The sequence below is a fragment of the Macaca fascicularis genome, chromosome 19, assembly GCF_037993035.2.
Source record: "Macaca fascicularis isolate 582-1 chromosome 19, T2T-MFA8v1.1".
NCBI lineage: Eukaryota > Metazoa > Chordata > Mammalia > Primates > Cercopithecidae > Macaca > Macaca fascicularis.
In genome coordinates this window covers 38,707,373-38,732,199 of record NC_088393.1, presented here as the reverse complement: position 1 = coordinate 38,732,199, position 24,827 = coordinate 38,707,373, and positions in this window count along the sequence as shown.

Here is a 24,827-nt window from a genome sequence, read left to right as displayed (position 1 = left end):
TCTATTCCAATCTCCTTGTCTTCCATGTGTGGCCATGGAAATATCCATTCCTATCTCTGCAGGGAATGGGAGTTTTATTATCTTTGGAATTCAGAGGCTGCAGATGTGGGGAAACCACAAAAGGAATAAGTAAGTTTACATCCAGAATGCTCACGCCCCTCGTCTCTTCCCTTGCCCTGTTCCCAGGAGTCAGTCACTGGGCATAACCCCTACCACTAGGTGGGGAGATTGCAGGATTATTTTCAGGAGAAACCAAGTGGTCACAAATAAAAAGGCTTATAAGGCCTGTCATTAGGGGGGCTGTGTACCAGAGAGACAAAAAAGCTGGCCATCTAACTGCACCATGGTGGAGGTCCACTGTGGATAGCTGATGCAGATACCCAGAGCTTCCAATGAGTTTAAAGTCTTGCTGCTAAATATGAATGGGCAGCTCAAAGTCCCGATACCTGAGAGAAGAGACTCGACATGAAAGGCATAGACCAAGACAAAAAGGGACACAGGAATTAAAGCAGGCCACGCCTAGTGGCTCATACCTGTAATCCCAGCACCTTGGGAGCCCCAGGAAGGAGGATAGCTTGAGACCAGGAGTTTGAGACCAGCCAGGGCAACATAGCAAGACTCCAACTCTACAGAATAATAAAAAATAAAATAAGTTGGGTGTGGTGGCATGCCCTGCAGTCCCAACTACACAGGAGGCTGAGGCAGGAGGATCAATTGAGCTTAGAAGTTGGAGACTGCAGTAAGCCATGATCGTACTGCTGCACTCCAGCCTGGGCAACAGAGTGACACCCTAGCTCCTAAAAAAATCAATTAATTAAAATTTTTAAAATAAGCAAATAGGAAAAGAACTTGGAGGAACAGACAATAGATGGAAGAGAATAAAATAGATAGTAGAACTAAAGTGATAAAGGGATGAATATAAGGAGAGAGACAGTGAAAAGCCCGTTAGATCCATCCAGGAGCTCCCATACCTGACTAGTGGGAGAAAACTGTGGGAAGAATATCATCAAATAAATAATGCTGAGTAATTGCTGAGTAATGGCCAGATTGAGCCCATGAAGCATACGGTGAAATGTGCAAAATGTTAATTAAATTAAATTAAAAAGACCTATGCCAGCCACATGCAGCATCACACAATTTCAGAACACCAGGGATGAAAAGTAGAACCTAAGAGATTCCAAGAGGAAAAACAATCAAAACTGCAAACTGGCTCTATACAAAGGAATAGGAAATGAGGTAAAAAAACTCTGCTTCTCTGTTGTAACACTGTAAGCTGGGAGACCAAGTTCACCAAGGCTTATACGAGGAAGTCTCTGGGGGTGGGATGCATATAGGTCCTTGAAAATGTGTCTGAACCCTTGGAAAATTACTGACAGGTATTTGACAGGTCTTTGGAGCACTTCGAGAGAAGTGGCTCCCTTATACACAGAACACTAATTAAATTATGAAACAAAGCAATTGTCAGTGCCAAAAAAGCAAAAGGTTGTACAAAACAATGACTGTATACTGCTCGTCTAGTCAGAAAACAATATGATCATAGCAATATAAACATTAATTAATGATTTAATCACAAATGGTGATGTAGATATATTGATTAGATGGAGGAAAGGAAATGGGAGGTGGATATGTAAAAATAAAAATTGTAACTAATAAAACAAGAAATCAGTATATAATATGAAACATTCATAAATCAAGAAGTAGCAACATAAGTATTAATTAGAACAGAAAAAATATGAAAGCCATCACTTATAGGAAGTAGGATTAGGGGAGGATAAAGGAGTGAAGTAGAATTATTTAATACTGCGTTATTTTTTAACTACACACATTTATTACTTTAGTAAAAATAGAAAATATTTTAAAATACTTACAAACGTATATATAGCTATATTTTCAGTCAACCTTACTGATTGTGTTAACCACCACCTTATACAGACATATCATTAATGACAAAGGATACACACAAAATTCAGTGGAAATAGGATGGTCGTTTTTTGAAATGGTGATAGGTCAAATATATATGTGTGTATGTGTACACACATATATACACACATCTATATGGATATACACACATGTGTTTATATGTATACATATAGGTATATAAAAGTGTCTTATTGAGCTTTCTTTTGTATTTATCTGACATACAAAATACGTTTGTGTAGTATTCACCGTGATGAAAAACAACAATGTATGTGTACACACACACACACACACACAGATAAAAGCCAACTTTGACCTTTACGATGGTTAACTTTGTGTATCACCTGGATTGGGCCATGGGGTGCCCAGGTGTTTGGTCAAACGTTATTCTGGGTGTGTCTGTGAGGGAGTTTTTGGGTGAGGTTAACATTTGGATCGGTAGAATGAGTGAAGCAGATTACACTTCCTAATGTGGGTGTCTCTCTTCCCGTCAATTAAAAGCCTGGATAGATAAAACAAAAGGCTAACCCTCCCTTGAGTTAGAGGAAATTTCTTCTACCTGACAGCCTTAGGCTGGAATATAGGTTTTTTCCAACCTTTAGACTCAAACTGAAACACTGGTTATCCTCAAGTCCCAAGCCTGCTGGCTCTTTATTGGAATGACACCATCAGTGCTCTTGGATCTCTACTTGCTGACTACAAATTTTGGAACTTCTCGGCCTCCACAATGGAGTGAGACAATTCCTTATAATAAACTGTAGTATGTGTGTATGTATGTATCTGTCTATCCTATTGGTTGGGTTTCTCTGAAGACTCCTGGCTAATATAACACCCATTTCATACTATACAAAAAAGATTAATTCAAGATGAATCAATGAACTAAATATGATAATAAAAATAAATTAGTTTTCTAGGAGATGCATAGTAGAAAAGACCTTTAATTATCTTTGAATAAGGTAAATGTCTGTTTATCAAGACCAAAAATATACGAACTAGAAAAGAAAAGATTTATCTATTGGATTTAATCAAAATAAAGAATTCCTTTTCGTTAAAAGACACCATTAAGAGAATAAACAGATAAGCCATAAACATGAAAGAGATATTTCCAGTACAAACATTCAACTGTAAACTCAAATTCAGAGTATTAAAAAAAGTTTCTACAAATAAATTAGAAAAATTTTGATAAACCTAACAAAAATAAGAAAGAAAGATGAACAAGCACTTCACAATATAGGATTGATTTTCTTTTTCTTTTTCTTTTTTTTTTTTTTGAGATAAGGTCTCACTCTGTGGTCCAGGCTGGACTGCAGTGGCATGATCACAGCTCATTGCAGCCTAGCTCTCCCAGGCTCAGGTGATCCTCCCACCTCAGCCCTTCAGGTAGCTGGGATTACAGGCATGTGCTACCACATTCGGCTAATTTTTTGTATTTTTAGTAGAAATGAGGTCTCACCTTTTTGTCCAGCACAATAGAGGATTTTGAAATAGCCAATAAACATATGAAAAAGTGTTCAAGCATCAGAGAAATACAAATAAAGATCAATGAGACACTTCTATATACTTACAAGAAAAACTAAATTTAAAAGACTCACATTATCAGGTGTTTAGGAGGATGGAGAACAGCTGGAATTCTCTTAAATTGCTAATAAGAATATAAATTGGCACAATCATTCTGTAAAACTATTTAGGAGTACCTACTAAATCAAAATATACATACATATTATGGTCTAGTAACTGTAATTACCAGTATATAAATCTTCTCCCATAATGAGTGCTCATGTCCACCAAAAGATATGCACCAGAATGTTTATAGCTACATTCTTTATAAAAGCACCATGATGAAAAATAAGTGTCCATAAATAGTAGAATGGATAAATATATTTGAAAAAAATTTCAACCGTGTAAAAATTTTTAACTGTATAAATAAATTTCAACTGAATAAAAAAATTCCATTTTTGCAATGGAATACTACGCAAAAATGAAAAAGAACAAAATCCTGATAGATACTGCATGGATCAACTCGCAGACATAAAGTTAAGGGAGAAACATCAACTCTATGATCTCATTCACATGAAATTTAAAACAAGTATAACTCCCCCAACTATTCTTGGAGAGATAATAATTGGCAGAGGGCATGAGGGAACCTATTGAACTGCTAAAAATGCTGTATACCTTCATCTAGGTGGAAATTACACAGGGATACACATATCTAAAAAAGGCATCAAGGCACACATTAACATTTGTGCGCTTTGTGTAATTAAAACTCTATTTAAAGAAAATAGTACACACACCAAAAATCAGGGCCACATGACCAAGAGACAAAAGAAAAAACAGACAAGAGTCTCACAGCCAGGTGCAGTAGTGGATGCCTTGCAGTCCCAGTTTCTCAGAAAGCTGAGGAAGGAGAACCTTTTTAATCCAGCAGTTTGCAGCTGTAGCACTACAAGAGCACCTGCGAATAATCACTGAACTCCCATCTGAGCAACAAAACAAGACTCCATCTTATAAAATCACACAGGTTATTCAGACAAATGAGTTAAGGTAATATTGGGGGTTGAACTATATGATAGTGATGCTTGTGTTGACGAAAACCGATGGAATAATGGCAAGTTCATATAGTTGATTCTAATACCAAAAAAATGGTAATTCTGCAGGGAATCACAGAATTGAAAGAAGGAAAAGCAAAACAGTGAATATACAGGCACATGGACTGAAATCAACTGTATAGAAAGATAATGGTATTAATAATATGAGGTTTAAAACATGGGAAATTAAAATATATGACAGCAAGACTGCAAAAGAAGAAACATATATATATATATATTCAAAAGAAGAAACAAATGGAAATTAGAAAAATTTAAAATATATTAAGATTGGAACTCATTAGACAGGTATAATGGAATATACCCATTTAAGTGAACTTAAAATGTCTCAGATTTTGAGCATAACCAAAGAAGTGGAAAGGCAATAACTTATTTTAGACATAACACATCAATAAATGATGTAATCTCTAGGGTAAAAGCTAAAAGAATAAAAAATAACAAATAACAATAAATTAATAAAGGAAAGAAAGAGAATAATGAAAAGTCTGATTGATTTAAAAGAAGTCAAGACAGGAGAGGCCAAAGAATGTGAAACAAGTGGGTCAAGTAGAAAACAAACAAACAGAAAAAAGTGGAGGACAATAAACACAATACAACAGTAATTACATTACATATAAATGGGTACATGCTCCAAGAAGCAAAGATTGTCAGACTGAGTATAAAGACAAAACCAAGTTATATCCTGTTTAAGACTCACAACTTGGGGCGTAAGAACACGTAGCTGTTAAAAGTGAAAGGATAAGAGAAGACATACCATACAAACCCTAACCAAGAAAAGCTAGGGCAGTCATAGTAATACCAGATAGAGTAGACTTTAAAACAAACATTGCACTTTGGGAGGCCGAGACGGGCGGATCACGAGGTCAGGAGATCGAGACCATCCTGGCTAACACAGTGAAACCCCGTCTCTACTAAAAAAAAAAAAAAAATACAAAAAAATAGCCGGGCGAGGTGGCGGGTGCCTGTAGTCCCAGCTACTCGGGAGGCTGAGGCAGGAGAATGGCGAAAACCCGGGAGGCGGAGCTTGCAGTGAGCTGAGATCCGGCCACTGCACTCCAGTCTGGGCGACAGAGCGAGACTCCGTCTCAAAACAAACAAACAAACAAACAAAAAAAAAACAAAAAAAACAAACATTGCTAAAAACAGAGATATATTTCCTAATCAAAAAGGAATAAATCCAAGTGAATGCACCACTCCATTCTAAATGTGAATGCCCATAAAAACATACCTTCAAATTATAAGAAGCAAACATTAAGAGAATTAAAATTAGAATTAGAAAACAGTAATCAGAATAAAAGAGTTTAACATGATCTTCTCAATGTAACATGATGAATAACTTTTAGAAGTTTTACAATTTTGGTATTTACTTTGCATTCTTGAAATAAAACTAACTTGGTCATTGTATGTTATCTTTTTGCAAGTCATTAGCTGAAGGGATTTAGGTTTCCGCTCCATATTCATGAGTAAGATTAACCTGTAACTTTTTTCACACATTTTCCTTGTCTGGCTTTGATATATCTGTGTTGTGCTAGGTATATAACATAATTTGGGAATTGTAGCCTCTTTTTTTGTTGTTGTTGTTTGTTTGTTTGTTTTTTAAAAGTGTTTGTGAAGGTTTAGGATGATTTATTTCTTCATCGGTATAATTTATCTATAAAATCATTTGGGCCTAGTGTTTCATTGTGGAAAGTTTTTTTTTTAATTAATTTATTTTTTTAACTACTGATGCAAGGTATTTAATGGCTATAGGACTCTAGAAATTTAAGATTTCTCCTTTGGTCAGATTAGTTGATTTTTTAAAGAATTTGTCCATTTCAATTAAATGTTGCATATATTGTCAAAAAGTTGAAAAAATAAACTACTTTTTTAAATCACCGTTTAACCTTTTGCTATTTTGCTTTTTTCATTCTCGAAATAATTTTATTTGTGCTATTTTTCTATGATGTTTTCATAATATATCTTGCCAGAGTTGGTCTATTTTATTATTCTTTTAAAACAACCAAATATTAGCTTTGTTCAGTTTCTCTAGCATAATATTTTTTATTTTATTAATTTCTATCCTATTTTAACATTTGCCTCTTGTCCAATGTAAATGGTATAAAGTTTTTTTAGATGCAACTTTCTTGGCTTTCCAAGAGTTATTATAAACACATCTGTGTGTGTGTATAAACCAAAGTATTTTTGACATTATTAATTACTAATGAATAGATACAGTGAGCTACCTGGAAGTACATTTTTAAAGTTCCATGTCTGAGATTCTAAAAATAATTTTAATTTCCAAATTAACCATGTTATGTTCAGTGTGAAATCAGTTCTTTGAAATTTTTGTCTTACTGCATGTGTTTCATTTTAATAAATATTCCACGTATCCTTGGAAAGAATTTTTCTCAATTTAAGACTGTTATTTTATATTATCTATTAATTAAGTTTGTTAGTTTATGGATTAAATTTTCTATACATTCAATCACTTGTCTTCTACCTGATCGATAAGTTACTGAGAAAGACGTGTTAAAATCTTCTGCAAGATGATGGATTTATCTGTTCTGCTTCAGTAATATTCGTTGTTTCATTTACACATTGTAAAGCTATGCATTAAATTCATAGACATTTGGGGCACAATACAGTGTGATATACTTTATATTCAGTAGTTCATTTTGAATTATTGTCTAAGTTTTTATAATGTTGATATTGCTACACTAGCTTCCTTTTGGCTCGTTGGTTTTCATGCAGTATACCTGTCTTCATTCTTTTACTTTCAAACTTTTGTGACTGAACATTTTAGGCATTCCTCTTATAAACAGAATAGTTTTCTTAAATTGGAGGCTAAAAACCTTTGCTTTTCACTTAGAAAGTATAATTCATTTTCATTTATTGTGAAGATTATTATAATTGATAGTATTTCTATCATTTAATTTTGGGGAATTTTTGTTTCTTTTCACTATTTTTCTACCCTTTTGATGTAATTTAAATGTAGGTGATTGGTCTAATCTTCTGTTTTTCACTTTTCTAGTTAACTAATAGATTTTCCCTCTTTCAGATTGATACAATCAGCTTAGAATATTTAACACCCGACACTGATATATGCTGTTTTTGCCCAATATTTTATTTTTACTCAGTTTGTACTGTACACTTAATAAATTATAATATTTGTTTTACATTGTATTATTTAATTAGTTCTACCCACATGTATATACTTTTCTTTGCTCACCATTCTTTCCTACACCTCAGATTTTTTTTTCTCCGAATTACAAACAATGGACTTTAGAAGTTTCCTTTTTAAGCGCCTATTCTTTTTAAACTCTACATTTTTTTCTTGTTGATATATATGTATTTCAGCTTCATTCTTGCAAGATATAATTTTACTCCTGGCAACTTCAGGTTTAGGGTAATATTTTTTCAAAATTTTGAAGGTACTGTTTTATTTTCTAGCTTCTAGCATTGCTATTGATATTTCCATTTCCAGAGAAGTTTTCATTAATATGCATCATTCCTCTTCATTTTCTGTCTACTTTTTGCCCTGAGGGTTTTGCGGCTGTAGATTTATTCAGTTTGGGAGAAACTGTGCTTTCTGAATCTGACAATTAGTATTTTTTAATCAATTTCAGAAATTTGCAGCCACTTTATCTTCAAATATTACCTTTTCCCCAATTCTCTCAATGTGTTTATTCTAGAACTCTGAAAAGACATGTTAGACTTTCCTACTCTATTTTCTGTGTCTGTTTAACCTGGACCCTGAGTTTTGTTAAGTCCTAGGGATTTTATCATTCTTTTCCAAAGGTTTCCTGGTAATTTTTCATAGTTTCTAGTTCCATAATCACACTTTTGAAATGCTTTTATTTATTTAATCATAATAAACATGCTTTAAAATATTCTGAATTTTATCATTGTGGTAGCTATAGGTTTTGTATGTCTGATAATTCTGTAGTATTTTTTTGTTTTTTTGGTTTTTTTTGTGCTAATTTTTGCTATGGCAGCCTTGTTGCCTCATGTGATTTGTAATTTCTGATTATGGATACACATTCTCAGGACTTTTATCTGTTGGAGTTACTTGAAATCTGAAGTTAAAGTGGTCTTCCAAAGAAGATTTAGTTTAGTTCTCCTAGACATATGAGGATTGCCAGTCTGAAATTATTTTAAAATAAAATATGGAGATTTTCAGGCCACACAGGTAGTATAAATTTCAGTCCCAAACTCATGTAATGATTTATATTAGCAATTCTTAGTAAAATCTTACTTCTTTCTATTCCTTCTAACTAGAGCCTAAGACAAGCCACAAGGATATTCTATATTTCCTCTGTGGGGTATGTTTCTTCCCTAGTTCACTTCTAGGGTTCTATGTACAGCTGCCTCTGATCAGACCACCCAGCTAGAGCACACCTAGGTTTTGTCTCCTGTTCTGCTTTTGTGCCTTAGACTATGTGCCACATTCTAAAGTTTTCTGTAGCAAAAGTTTTTTTCTCTGGACATCAAGTTCGCCATGTAGAATGAGCCAAGTTTCATCATTCTTTCACTCCTAACACTGCAGAGCACAAGTAAGAAAACAGTCTAATCTTTCTTCTGTTTTAGTTGGCTTTTCTGTCCTTTATGGAGTTTTTCTTTCTTTTGAAATAAAAATATTTTACAAAATTTATGTGCAAAAACTAATCACTTTTCATGAACCTCGTCAATATTGTCAATATAAAGCCATGTCAATCTTCAGATTAATGTCTTTGTTAAATCCAAAATACATTTATACTATTACATCCTTGATGGCGTATTCAGTTTTATTTTTCTTGTCTCTTTTTGGGGGAATATCAGTGGTAGATACTTTTTTGTTCACCGTTTCTTCCTATATTTTAAATCTAGGTATTCAGATATTTGAATGTTTGATATTTGAATGAATATTTCAATATTTCTCTTATCTCCTCCGCGTCTCTCTCATCCTGACTCTCAGAACGTCTGTCTTCATAGCTGAAAAAGAAAATTCTGCCCTGTTGGAGCTTATTGTGTTTTCCTTCTGTATCCCTCATTTGATTTTTTTTTTTTTTTCTGGTATCGCTTTTGCCGTTTAATGCCTATAATGTCATTTTCACCTGCACTATGGTTCTATCTATTTCTTTACCGGATTTTAGTAATTCAGGAATCTCCATTTCATTTCAGTCTGTTTGCTCATTTTCACATCTTTTCCTTCATGTTACAGAGTTTATTTTTTTCTGAATTTAACTGAAAGCACATGGTAAATAATGCAGTATATTTTAAGTATGTTATAACTGCCATATTCTTTTGCTTAAATAATGCAGAGTCTTTTCATAGGTATCTTTTTTTGATCACATTATTCAAGCTAAAACAAGAAGTCTACCAAACTAGGTAAATGCCCCAAACAGTGTGAGCTGATTCTCCCCCCCCAATCCCTCCCTGTCCACCTGGATACATTCAGATCTGAAACTGAAAGATGGGTTGACAGAAGTTTACAAACCAGTTTAGTTCTACAGCGACTGGAGAGGAGCAGAAAGCATCCCGGGAGACGATCATAGCAGGAAAATTTCAATTTGCTGCCGTTCCTTTTCTGTGTTTGCTTAAGCCAAACACTAAGGATTAGCTTTCCATATGGAGTTTCCCCTTTAGATCTGCCTCCATTTCCAATGTGGAATACCACTGCTTCCCAGCCCCGTGGTCCGGTCCACTGCCTTGGGAAGAATCATGTCCGTGACGGGAGCCTTCCATGCCTGGGGTTTCGTATTTGCGGCTGCTGTTACAGTTGTCCTCCCTTATCTAAGATTTTGCTTTTCACAGTATCAGTTACCCAGGGTCAACCTTGGTCTGAAAGTATTAAATGAACAATTCCAGAAATAAACAATTCATAACTTTTAAATAGTGTGGAATTCTGAGTAGCTGATAAAAATCTCATGCCATCCTGCTCAGTCCTGCCTGGGATGAGAATCATTCCTTCGTCCAGTGTATCCAGGCTGTAGACACTCTGCACCCATTAGTCACTTATAGGTTATCATATGCACTGTCCTGGTATTCCAGAGCTTGTATTCAAGTAGCCCTTATATTTTAAATTTATTTTCATTTTTTATTTTTTGAGATGGAGTCTCGCTCTGTCGCCCAGCCTGGAGTGCAGTGATTCGATCTGGGCTCACTGCAACCTCCACCTCCCAGGTTCAAGCGATTCTCTTGTCTCAGCCTTCTGAGTAGCTGGGATTACAGGTGCCCACCACCAAGCCTGGCTAATTGTTTTGTATTTTTAGTAGAAACGGGGTTTCACCATGTTGGCCAGGCTGGTCTCGAACTCCTGACCTCAGGGGATCCACCCACCTCAGCCTCTCAAAGTGCTGGGATTACAGGCGTGAGCCACTGAGCCCGGCAGCCCTTATTTTACTTCTTTTTTTCTGGTTTATCATTAGTTATTGTTGTTAATCTCTAACTATATGACTAAATTATAAATTAAACTTCATCATAGCTATGTATGTATAGGTTCACTACTATCCACAGTTTCAGGCATGCAGTGGGGGCCTTGGAATTATCTCTCGAATATAAGGAGGCACTACTGTACTCACCCTTGAACTTCCCTGAGCAGCTAGGTCCCACGGTGTTGACCCATAACAGCTAAAGAATAAGGAGTTCACGTCAAGCGTGTGACCTGCCCACAGCTCCGTTCTCAATACTTACAATGCAGAGGTGTAAATGGATCTGCCATAGTCTCTTCTTGTCTCCTGACACCTACTGCTTTCTCAGATAAGCAGGTGTGCCTTTCTTTTGGGTCTTTTCTTCATTTTTTGACCTGTCATTTACTTACTATATATTTTTTTTGAAATGGGAGTCTCATCCTGTCTCCCAGGCTGGAATGAAGTGGTACAAGCATAGCTCAGTGCAGCCGCGAACTCCTGAGCTGAAGAGATTCTCTTGCCTCATTCTCTCCAGTAGCTGGAATTATAGGCATGAGCCACCACGCCTAGACTTCTGCTATTTTTAGTAGGAATTCCTTGCAGTTTCTGACCTTTCTGTAGCACCCCTCTTCCCTATTTTCCAAGGAAGATGTTGGTTATCACTCTTACTATAGTCCTTTTGTTATTCTCACTGGAATCTGGATGGGGGACATTAAACATCTAAAATCACCACCTTCATTTACCCAGAAATCTGTCTTAATTAGGACTCTCCAGATTTTCACATATTTGTTAAATATTTCCAGAGCATATTTCATGTCAGGCACATCCTAGGTACCAGGAATACATCAGCAAACAAAGCAGACACACATCCCCAGCAGGAGAGACAGGTGCTAACAAACAGACATTGCTAGAAAGTACATCATATAGTACGTTAGAAGGAGACAAGTACCCTGGAAAATGGAGAACTGGGTAAAGGGGCACCAGGGCTGGGGGAGGACCAGAGAAAGCCTCATTGAGAAGATGATATGTGAGCAATGGTGTGAAGGAGAAGAGAGAGTTGGCCACGTGTATTTCTGGGGGAAGACCGTCCCCTAGACGGGAGGAAGCCGGAGAAACATCCAGCGCAAAACCTCCAAGTCAAGGCTGAGCCTGGGATATTGAAGGGACGGCCAGGAGGCACGGGTGGCTGGATCCCAGGGAGCAAGCTGGCAGAGAGGCATGGACGATGGGTCCCAGATGTCATGGGAAGCCCATCATATGGACTTTGCAGGAGACACAAGGGCTTTGGTTGTTATTTAAAGGGACATGGGGGAGCCAACAGAGAATTTTGAAGAGAAGAAGGCTATGACCTAATTTACACTTCAAAGGATCACTTTGTTGTCCTGTGGTTTTGTTTTGTTTAGTGTTTTTTGTTTTTTGTAAGAGGGAGTCTTGCTCTGTTGCTCAAGTTGGAGTGCAGTGGCATGATCTCGGCTCACTGCAACTTCTGCCTCCCGGGTTCAAGCGATTCTCCTGCCTCAGACTCCCGAGTAGCTGAGATTACAGGTACCTGCCACCACACCTGGATAATTTTTTTATTTTTAGGAGAGACAGGGTTTTGCCATGTTGGCCAGGCTAGTCTCAAACACCTGACCTCAAGCAATCCACCCACCTTGGCCTCTCAAAGTGCTGGGTTTACAGGTATGAGCCACCATGCCCAGACTAAAGGATAACTTTGGAGGCTGCATTGAATACAGAAGTCCTGGGATGCGATTAGAATTCCTGGGACCTAGTTGATAGTCCCTAAGGTCATGGAGTTGAGATGAAAAACTGTCACTCTCACCCAGACTGCACGGAGAATTACCTGGGAAGCTTTTAACATCCCCATGCAGGCCAGGGGCAGTGGTTCACACCTATAATCCCAGCACTTTGAGAGGCCGAGGTGGGTGGATCACCTGAGGTCAGGAGTTCAAGACCAGCCTGGCCAACATGGTAAAACCCCATCTCTACTAAAAATACAAAAATTAGGTGGGTGTGGTGTTGGGTACCTGTAAGCCCAGCTACTCGGGAAACTGAGGCAGGAGAATCGCTTGAACCCAGGAGGCGAAGGTTGCAGTGAGCTGAGATCGCACCATTGCACTCCAGGCTGGGTGACAGAGCAGAACGCTATCTCAAAAAATAAAACAAAATAAAATAAAATAACATAAAAAATAAAATAACATCCCAATGCCAAAGCTGCACTGTAGACCAATTAAATCAGAACCTCTGTAGTGGGTCCCAGGCATTGATGCTTTTTAAAACTTTCCAGGGATTCTACTGCGCAGGCAAGGTTATGAGCCACTGTTTTTAATAAAAAGAAGTCTCCCTTGGCTTCCTCCACGAAACTGTGGGATCCTGGAGAACGGGGACCATGAGTTTTATTGGGCCGTCTCCATGGCATGCACTGGGTACATAGGAGAGATGATTTAATCCGTGAAATTTCAATTTCACCAAAATGAGAACACAGAATGCTGATGGAAGCATGTAGTCTTCCCAGCCCAGAGCGCAAAGAGAGGGAAGTTTCTGCACAGTTCTCAAGAACGAATCTTGAACAGAAGCTTCATCACTGATTTAAGAAAGAAAGAGAAAAATAGCTACTTCTCAAGATGTGGAAAAGCAACCCTTCCGTTTTCAGAGGGAATACAGCTTCTCGCCACTGATATGTGTGTCCTGGGGATTGGCGATGCTGAGGCTCTGGGACCTGTCTTGAAGGAGAGATCTTGGTGCAGGACAGAGCCTTGGGCTGCCTCAGTTTCCCCTGTAGCCGCCATGCTCTCAGCAGAAACCACAGTCCACTCCAGCTCACAGACAGCTCTTGATTACTGCCATGTTGTGAAATAATGGCTTATGTCATCCCATTGGGTTCATCCCAAGGTCAGGCTCATCCCCCAGGAATGCAGTCCCCCTGCAGAGCCCTTCACAGCCCGCAGGAACCCTGGTCTGTCCTCGCCAGCTTTGCATGGTGGTGCCGAGGCTGCTGGGTAAATGTCAGGCAGCCAGGTGTCTGAGACAAGTGGGACCAGCTGCCTGCCCTGGAAGCTGGCAGAGCTCCAGCCCTTGCCTGGTTGTCCCAGTGCCTGCAGCTCCCACGTGTTCAGGATGCAGAGAGGAGCCGAGATCCCAGCACATGGCCAGGGAGCCCAGCTGGCTGGGGCAGCAGTTCCCAAGAATGCCAAGACCCACCTCCAAGACTGCACGGGAGGACTGGCCTCCACTTGCCTTGTCCAATATGGAGCCACTGGCCACATGTGGCTACTGGGTACTCGAAATACGGCCAGAGCAATGGAGGTACTGAATTTTTTAACTTTACTTCATTCTGTCTAAATTCAAATTTTAAGAAACTGATTCTGTTCTTGAAAAACTCATATGCTTAGATATGTTCAAAACAACTTAGGTATTTGAATCTACTGGGAAGTTTGTGAAATTTAAATACAGATCAAGTCAAGAAAAACATAGCATTCAAATCAAGATGGGCTGTAAGTGTGACGTGCACACCAGATTTTGAAGATCTTACCAAAAAATTGAAAACATCATATTCCATTAATACTTTTTTTTTTTTTTTTTTTTTTTTTTTTTTTTGAGACGGAGTCTGGCTCTGTCGCCCAGGCTGGAGTGCAGTGGCCGGATCTCAGCTCACTGCAAGCTCCGCCTCCCGGGTTCGGGCCATTCTCCTGTCTCAGCCTCCTGAGTAGCTGGGACTACAGGCGCCCACCACCTCGCCCGGCTAGTTTTTTGTATTTTTTAGTAGAGACGGGGTTTCACCGTGTTAGCCAGGATGGTCTCGATCTCCTGACCTAGTGATCCGCCCGTCTCGGCCTCCCAAAGTGCTGGGATTACAGGCTTGAGCCACCGCGCCCGGCCTATACTTTTATATTAATTAAATGTTGAGACAATAATCGTTTTCATACCTTGGGTTAAGTAAAATATATTATTAAAATTAATTTCTCTGGTTTCATTTTACTTTTTTTCTGATTTTGCTATTGGAACATTTAAAGTCACACAGGAGGCTCACATTTTATTTCTATGGGTCCATATCGGCCTTGTCTGGGACAGAGAGCATCCCACCATCCCTAAACCGATAGGAGATGATCCAAGTAAGTATTCCAAATCGTGGAGTAGGCCAAGAATAAACAAACTCAACGAAATTCTAACTATTTTCTTTCCTAAACAAGAATTTCTGCTGCCTTCTTCCTGTCCTCTCATAAATAAATCCTGTTGTTTGAAATGCCTGTGTAGTTAGGTGTTGATCACTTTCATCAGCCAGAGTCTGCCATTAGGACATCAGGGAATAAGAATTCTACTATCTAGGAGGCGTCGTGGACGGAACTTTAAATGCTGTGATTTAAAAATATTCTGGTATGGCATATTTAAGTAGTCTATGAGGCTATAAAGACAAACTTGAAAAGCAACCGTTACACACATACCCTGAGTCTTTAATTCTTTTGCATGAATGCTATAATGTTTAATGCACTGATCTGAGAGTTGCTTTCATGAGTTAGCCTTACACTAGATTTTGTCACGTCAAGTCACAGAGGACCCCATTATGTTTTTACCAGGCACGTAGTATTCCATTGTATGGAGAAACTTGATTTTCTTCTGATTCATAGAGACTTAATTTCCCATTTCTTTTTTATGTTACCAAAAATGCTGAGATAAACATTATTTTGCTTACATCTTTTTGAACAGGCATGAATATTACTTGAGAATTCCTAGAAGTGAAATGGTGGACCAGGGGTTAGTCCTGCTTTTATTTTGATAAATATGACCAAATTTTCCTCCAAAAGCATTTTAATAATTTATATTTAACTGATGGTAAAGTGCCCCTTTTCCCACATCCCCCCCACCCAACATTTTGTCAGCCTTTTGTTTTCCTATTCAAATGGGTAATCAATGCCATTGATGTTTAAGTACCTATTTCCAAGGCTTTGAAGAGAGAAACTAAGGGAATCTGCCTTTTATATTGGAAAGTAGTATGTATTATGTGAATTGTTTTTTATAATCTTTGTCCATTTTTCTCTAAGATTGTTTGTCATTTTAAAATAGAAGTTCTTTATGTGCATTGGATCCCAAACTTTCACTAAAAAAATATAGTTAAGTATTTTGTCTTAACATGCTACCTTTTCTTTTTCTTTCTGTCTTCTTTTTACTTATTAATTGAAGAATAACATATATGCAGGAAAGTACATGATTTTAAAACAGAGAGTTCAATCAATTTTCACAAAATGAACATATCCCAGGTCAAGAAATAAAAAATTTTACCTGCTAGGAGGTTCCCTTCTTACACCTTCCCAGTCACTATCTCCTTTCTCCATCTAAAGTTAGTGATTTCCAAGCAACAATAACTATCAAAAGATGCATTTAGCCCCTTTAAAAATTTATATAGAATAATCATATGCCATATACTTCTCAGTGCCTGGCTCCTCATTTCTGTTGGTCAGTATCATGTTTGTGAAATTCATCCATGTTATATAACATAGGTACAGATTGTTTCTGTTTTTGTATAACATTGCATTTAATAATTGTATCATATTTTACCTATTCTACTTTTGATGGACCTCTGAGTTGTTTTGATTTTAATTTCCAAGTTTGGCTTTTATAAACAATGCTGCCATGAATATTCTTGTACGTGTTTTTCAGTGTATCTTTCCTTTGCAGTTGGGTGTATACGTAGTATACACAGAGTGTAGACAATGTCTCTTTTTCAAAGTAGTTGCATCATTTCATGGACCTATCAGCATTGTAAGAGTTTTGGCTCTTCCACATTCTCATCAACACTAGGTATTGTGAGTCTTTCTAATTTTAACCATTCTGATGGGTGGATAGTGGTATTGTGTTTGCCTTAAATTTGCATTTCTCAGATGAGTAATGAAGCTGAGCCCTCTTTCATATGTTCGTTTGCCATTTGGACATCCTCTTTATGAAGTACCTGTTTGAGTCTCTCCCATTTCTCTATTGGGTTGTTGTATATGCCAGGGTTCAGTTAGGAGAAAGATTCCACACTCAGAAATTTGAACAAAGAAAAAAACGTATTGTAAATATTTCTTAAGTAGGCAAGAGATGGCAAATAACCAAAAGAGGTGAAAGAGGACTCTAAGTTGTATCTGGGTAGCAGCTGCAGAAAGTGAACACTCCTGGGGCTGAAGGAAAAGGAAGCCAAGGAAGAAACTTGGCAGCTTAGAAAAGAGGCCTCTAAAAGCCGAGATTCAGATAGTTGAGATGATGCAGCTGTTGCAGAAATTTGTCACATGCCTCTGCAATAAAGACAAAGCTTGCTGGGCTGTCCCAAAACCATGAGAAATGCCTACTGTCACAGAGATGCTGCAAGAACTCACAGCCGTTGGCCTGTTCTGCTTACCACCAATGGCAAAATCCAGGGAGAGAAAACATCCCTGTCCCTCTTCCATTCTTGCAGTCTCCGTCAGTGATCCCTATTGACACAGCCTGACATAAAGCCACTGGGCAAAGCAGGAACTGAGTACAGATCCCAGCTCCAGTATAGCAAACTAGGGGGAAATGGGGTGAATTTGGAGCTGAGAGGCAATAAATTAATAACTGGCACAGTTGTGTGTCATTTTGTATTGATTTGTAGGAGTTCTTTATATATTCCAGGAATAAGTTGTTTATTGGTAATTTGCGTTGCAAATACATTCTCCCACTCGGTGATTTATCTTTGCTTCTTCATGATGTCTTTTAATGAACAAAAGCTTTTCATTTTAATGCAGTTCAATTAATCAATCTTCTCCTATGGCAGTACTTTCAATATCTTACTTAAGAAGTGTTTTCTACCCTAAGGCTGTAAGAAAACTCTCCGATGTTTTCCTTAGAAGCTTTATTGCTTTCCTTCCATACTTAGATTTATAAACTACCTGGAATTGATCTTTGTATATGGACAGGTTGGTGTGAGGTAGGGAGTCAAGTTACCTTTTTCTCTATATTATTCAATTGGCCTAGCAGTGTTTATTGAAAGGACATCGTTTCCCCATTGCAGTGTGCTTTTTGTCATGGATCAAGTGTCCCTGCTCTCTCTGATGTCTTTCCTGTTCATTGGCCTATTTATCCATCCTTGAGCCAATGTCACAGTCTTCACTGCTGTAGTTTCATCATAACTTTGAATAACCAGAAGACTAAGTCCTTCCACCTTCTTCTTCTTCTTAAGGAGTATCTTGGTTATTCTTAGCCCTTTATAGTTTCATTAAAATTTAAGTCAGGTTGACAATTTTCTCTAAAAAACAGATATTGATGTCGTTATTGAGATTGCATCAAATATAATAAATCATCTGGAGAGAACTGGCATAGCTAAAATCCAACCCAAGAACAAGGTATATAGATCCATTCATTTAGATCTTAGTAATAATGACTTCATTATTAAATAATAATAGGTAATATATAGATGATTATTTAATGATAGTACTTTATAATTATTGTACAGAAGCCTCACATGCCTTTTGTTAGATTTATATTTTTAGATGTGAAAATTTAATACTGTTGCAAATATTTTTTTCTTCTTAAAAAAATTTTTATTGTGATAAGAACACTTAACATGATATCTATCCTGCTGATAAAAATTTAATTGCACAATATAGTATTGTCAACTATAGGTAAAATGTTATACAGCAGATCTCTACAACTTTTTCATCTTTATAACAATGGAAGAATAATTCCCCATTTCCACCTACCCCTACCTCCTGGAAACCACCATTCAACTGTGTTTATATGTGTTTGACTATTTTTGATACCTTATACAAGTGAAGTCATACAGTATTTGTTTATTTGTTTGTTTGTTACATAATTCTCAGCAGCATTTAATAATGTTGACTCCAAACTTTCTATTCCCTTGGTTTTTGTATACCTAATGTAAATGATGGGTTAATGGGTGCAGCACACCAACATGGCACATGTATACATATGTAACAAACCTGCACGTTGTGCACTTGCACCCTAGAACATAAAGTATAGTTAAAAAAAGAACACAAACAAAAAAAAAGCAATTTTTAAAAAATTTTTAATTTCTGTTTGTCACTGGTAAATTGAAACAACTGTATGTATGGTGATTTTTAAATTGCCAGTAAAATCTGATTACTCTTTTAGTTTATTATGTCTAACTTTTCTCTCCTGCTTTAGAAAGTTTTTAATACTCAAACCCTAAAAATTATTCTGCATTTTATTCTTGTGCTTTTAAAGTTTTGTTTTTGCCGGGCGCGGTGGCTCAAGCCTGTAATCCCAGCACTTTGGGAGGCCGAGACGGGCGGATCACTAGGTCAGGAGATCGAGACCATCCTGGCTAACACGGTGAAACCCCGTCTCTACTAAAAAAATACAAAAAACTAGCCGGGCGAGGTGGCGGGCGCCTGTAGTCCCAGCTACTCAGGAGGCTGAGACAGGAGAATGGCCCGAACCCGGGAGGCGGAGCTTGCAGTGAGCTGAGATCCGGCCACTGCACTCCAGCCTGGGCGACAGAGCGAGACTCCGTCTCAAAAAAAAAAAAAATAATAAAGTTTTGTTTTTAAATCTGTAGATTTCTAACCTATTTTCATTTAACTGCATTAATGTTGTTTTATTTTTATTATTCTGCTTTATAACAGGATTTAAAGATCTTGTTTTATTTTTATTATTCTGTAAATTTTCATAGACACATGGGTCTGTTTCCAGACTCTGCACTCTTTTCCATTGATGTATCTTTCTTTTTCCATATAATAATAAAATGTAATTAATGTGTTTAAAATACGCTTTACTATAAAGGTATATTTTGGTAACATAAACCCCTCATTATCTTTGTCCAAAACAGTCCTGACAATTCTAGAATTCTTTTCTTTTCTGTATGATGAACATTAGAATAACGCTTTCAGATTCTATATGTTGCATGGTTGATTACAAATGCATTGAATTAATTGATTAACTTGAAAGAAATTGATTATCTTCAGAGTACTGAGCCTTTCCCTAGACTCAATAGAAACATAATACGCCAATTTATTCATTAAATTTTCTTTTATGTCTCCAATGAAGTTTTATAAGTTTTTTAAAGTTTATTTTTAGCATTTTTTAAAAAATTAAGGTTTATGTAAGTAATGCATTAACATGATCTAAAAATTAGAAATATACCCAGAGATATCGCAGTCCCAGTCCAGTCCCTTCACCTACAGGAAATTATTTTTATTAGTTACTTGGCTTTATTAGTTACTATTTTGTTTTGTTTGAGATGTGGTCTGGTTTGTCACCCAGAATGGTGTTCAGCCTTGAACTCCTGGGCTAAAGGAATCCTCCTGAGTCCTGGGACCACAGGTGGCCACCACCACACCTGTCTAAAGTTTTATTTTTTTGTTTTTATTTTTTTGAGAGATGGGGTCTCACAATGTTGCCCAGGTTAGTACTGAACCCCTGACCTCAAGCAATCCTCCCACCTTGGATTCCCAAAGTGCTGGAATTATAGGTGTGAGCCACCATGCCTAGTCTAGGTTTGTGTTTATCCTCACAGGGTTTCTTTAGGCAAAAAGAAACAACTACAGATATCATTTTGACCTCTTTGTCTCTCTCACAAGAAAACATGGCTCACTGTGCACACTGTTTGAATTTTGCTTTTTGTCACTTAGTATTATTAGCACAGCTTCCTCAGTCCTTTCCTGTGCTGCACACTGTCCCTTTTCTGTGGATATGACAGTTTATTTAACCAGTCCCTTATAAATAAATATTCAATTGTTTTAAGTTTTTTGGTATTACACATTTTTCTACTATAAAAAAAACTTTGTATTATGTCATTTTGTATACTTGCTGGTATATCTGTAGGATAATTTCCCAGTAGTGAGATTGCTAGATGTTTAGGAAAAAAACCTCAAACTGTGTTTTCTCCAGCTCTCACCCCTCACAACAATCATCACAGAAGACTTCTGTGACCCCAAAATATGTGGGGAGTTCTTCACACCACCAAGTGAGCCATTAGTTTTGCAGTGGACACTGCAGTGTGAAATGTTGATTTTATATATTTACAAACATTGCTAAATTACCCCACACAGGGTTGGTTTTACTTTGCTTTAAACCAGCAATACATGTAGCTCTTCCACCATAACCTCACCCAACAGTGTAAGTTCTCAAACCATTGGATGTTCCAATGTGACAAGTCAAAGTTGATATCTTCAGAGTATTGAGACTTTGCCTCTTGCATTTCTCTGAGCGTCCTCTGTTTCAATTCCATTCTGACACCATCTACTGGGAGGTAGCGTCAGATCTCACAGTGTGAGGACTCAGTCCCCAAGACTTCCCTGACTTCAGATGTCAGTTGCAATTCTGGGCCTCTGGAACTTCTGACTGAAGGGCTTCAAGTTTGGGTCCCCACGACCCCCTCTTTGGACTTGACTAATTTGCTGGAGTGACTCACAGAACTCAGGGGAACACAGGTACCAGTTTATTATAAAGGCTATCACACATGAATCAGATGGAGAGATACACAGGGCGAGGTACAAAGGAAGGGGCACTGAGCTTCCATGCCCTCCCTGGGCACCACCGTCCAGGAACCTCCATAAATTCAGCCACGCAGAAACTCCCAGACCCAGTCCTCTTGGTCCTTTTATGGAGACTTCACTGGGTAGGCGTGATTGATCAACATGTAGAAATGTGATTGGACAAGAAGGGCGTGATCCAAACCCAGCCAGGCCTGTCCGTTCAGATTATTTTTGGCCTCTCCGTGTAGTACTTTTTTCCCCAGGGTATGGGGCAGGTGGCAGGAGGGAAGGAGAAGGTCAGAGAGAGTTTCTGTTTTCTGAGGTCTGCTTCTGAAGTCTAAGGCCCTGACATTATGATCATGGTTATGGGAGTTAGGAGGCAGGATGAAAACCTCTAGCTAGATACATAGACAGGCAGGTGATAGAGAGAGAGAGAGAGAGAGATAGATAGATAGATAGATAGATAGATAGATAGATAGATAGATAGATAGATGATTATATGATGTATATCTCAAAATGTAGGTCACCAGGAAACGTTGATTTTATGTATTTATAAACACTGCCAAATTGCCCTACACAAAGTTGGCATCATTTTCCTTTGAACCAGCAATACCTGTGGCTCTTTCACTGTGGCCTCTCCAATAATGTAGTGTATGTTCTCAAACCATTGGATGTTCCAATCTGATAGGTCAAAATTGATATCTTCAGGTATTGAGCCTTTGTGATTTGAATCTCTCTTGTTATGAGTGAATTTGGGCATCTTCATATGTTTCAGGGTCATTTGTGCGTATCTGTTGTCCTCAGGTGTTTTTGATGGGGTTCCAATGGGTTTTGTTTCCAGGCACTTTGCCTCATTTAGTCTTCACAATTAACTAGCATGGTAGTCATTGCAGCATCCATTTTACAGATGAGGAAGGAAGGGAAGGCTTAGAGAATTTAGGCAACTCGGCCAAGTCCCACAGCTAACCTAGGATGCAGAGTTGGGATACTCAACCATTTTTGTCTGACTGCAAAAGCCACCTTTCCACAGCATCACCCTGAGTTTAGGGGCGAGACAAACCTTATCTTTTATCTGAATCTCATTTCAGAACCAAGACCTAGAGTCACACAACTTCTGCTTGAATGTCTCTGATGACAGGGTCCAAGCAGCCCATCCCTGTCTCTGTATTCTTTTTAAATTGTGGTAAAATACACATAATATAAGATTTACTATTGTAACCTTTTTAGATGTACAGTTCCGTGGCATTGAGCATGTTTACATTGTTGTGAATCCAGCTCCAGTACTTTTTCATGATCTCAAACAAACTCCACATTCATTAACCAACAATTCCCTATTTCCCTCTACCCAAAGCTCCTGGCAAGCACATGTCTACTTTCTGTTTTGATGAATTCAACTACTTTAGGCATCCCATATAAGTGGAGTCATACAAAGGTGTACTTCTGTAACTGGCTTATTTCACTTATCTTTATCCTTGAGGTTCATCGTGTAGTCCTATGGGTCAGAATTTCCCTCCTTCTTAAGGCGGAATACCTCCCATTTTATGCATAGCCCACATTTTGCTTATCCTTTCATATGTAGATGGGTTTCTTTGGGTTGCTTTCACCTTTTGGCTATTGTAAATAATGCTTCCATGAACAAGTGCGTGCAAATGAAATATCCAATCAAGTCCTTCCTTTCAACTCTTGTGTGTATGTGCCCACAAGTGGAATGGCCAGCTCATACAGTAATTCTATGCTTAATATTTCAAGGACACCCCACAACTACCACTCTTTGGACTCCCTAATTTCCACAGCACTAAATTCACCTCCAGTCTCTCATCCATGTTCCAGAGATGCCCTGGCTGCTTTCTCCTAGACCCAACCATCCGAGGGGGAGGCTTTTGATTCCTTAGACTTTGGAAGGAACCCAGTGCTTGTGATCACCTAGTTGGTCTTGCTGTTTGTCAGGGAAAATTCAGGCCCTTCACACACTTCTCTCTGAGGCATCAAGCTGCACCCTCAATCCCCACGCCCTGGAGCAGGTATCTTTGGCTTTATCCACTTTGCATCCATATCTCTATCTTCTGGGGAAAACACCAGGATTGAGGCAGTCCTCTTGAGGCACTGTGGTCAATCTTCAGGGACCAAGGGCTCTGCCCTTCCCCAACTAGGGGCTGGGCATAATTGAGGCTCCCTCTCTCTCCCAACCCTCTCTCTCTCTCACTCTTGCTCCCTCTCCCGCTTTCCCCTCCCTTCCCTTTCAAACTGGACAGACAAAGGTAAGGTCAACACTTGGCACCCATCTCATGCCAGCAGAGTTTTCCTGAAGTAGCTGCCTATTAATTCCTGTCACCTGGATCTCACTTTCTTCAGCCTTTCCTGTGATTCTCCCAACACACTTCAATTTCTGTGCAAGTTAATCAGACCCAGTGAACTGTGCACATTGCACTCTCGGCTGCAGAAGGAAAGGGAAAGACACCCTTCTCTTAGCTGAAACCTGGTTCTGCAAGGCATAGATCTATTCCCCTCTGCACCGCCAGCACTCCTTCCTGTCATTCCTGGATTATATAAGGACAGAGCTGACACCAGACATGTTCTTTCCTGCTTGGTAGCCAGGGAAGGGCACATACCTGTCTCCCAAGGGCAAGACCTAGGTGGCCACCTCTTCCACGTCCCTCCCATGTGGCCACCGTGTTGGGCAAGCCAGCAGGGCTGCAGTGAATGTTTACTGAATTGACTTGCAGAGAGGTGGGCGGGATCCTACGCAATTTGGGTTTTCCTCTGCTTAAACAGACAGTCAACTAGTTAATTAACTGATTCAAGAAGTGGGGGATTGACAGCATTTTTGAAAAGCGCATACACTGACAGAAGCCAGGCTCAGATGAATGCAAAGGGAAGAAGCTTTGTTGAACACTTCCCAAGGAATGACAGGAGAATGTTGTAAAATGAGTCTAGATAGTTCAGTGATATCCGCTCCACTGCCGTGCAAGACACAGCCCACTGCATCATCCCCACTTGATTCTGTCTGTGCCCTGCCCCTTTAGAGAACAGACATGTTACAACAGACCTGATTGTGGAGCAGCAGGTTGCAGGGGAATTACCCAAGATATTACACAGAAAATGCTGAGCACTGAACGTGGCCACCCAGTGATGACCAATATGGTAATCATCATAGTTGTCATCATCACTATGGAAACCCAGTGGGAGCTGCCCAGCCTGGGATATGGGGGAGAGGCCAGCATACACCAGCCAGCCTTGCCTTCCAGACCCTTTCCTAAGTGGTATTCAGTCTGTATGCAGGCAAGAAGCAATGGCCAGGGACGTTCTAATATCATCTGCTGACTTCCAGCCCAGGTTCCCCCAGAAGCAAGCCAGTGGCTGCAGTCTTTGACTTCTGTCTCTGATTGTTCCTCTTAGATGCCTTCCCGGAGGAATGAGACATCATAAAGGCTTAAAGGATAAGACTGAGCCAGCATGGACATAAGGGTGAGAGTGAAGAGTCCGTAAAA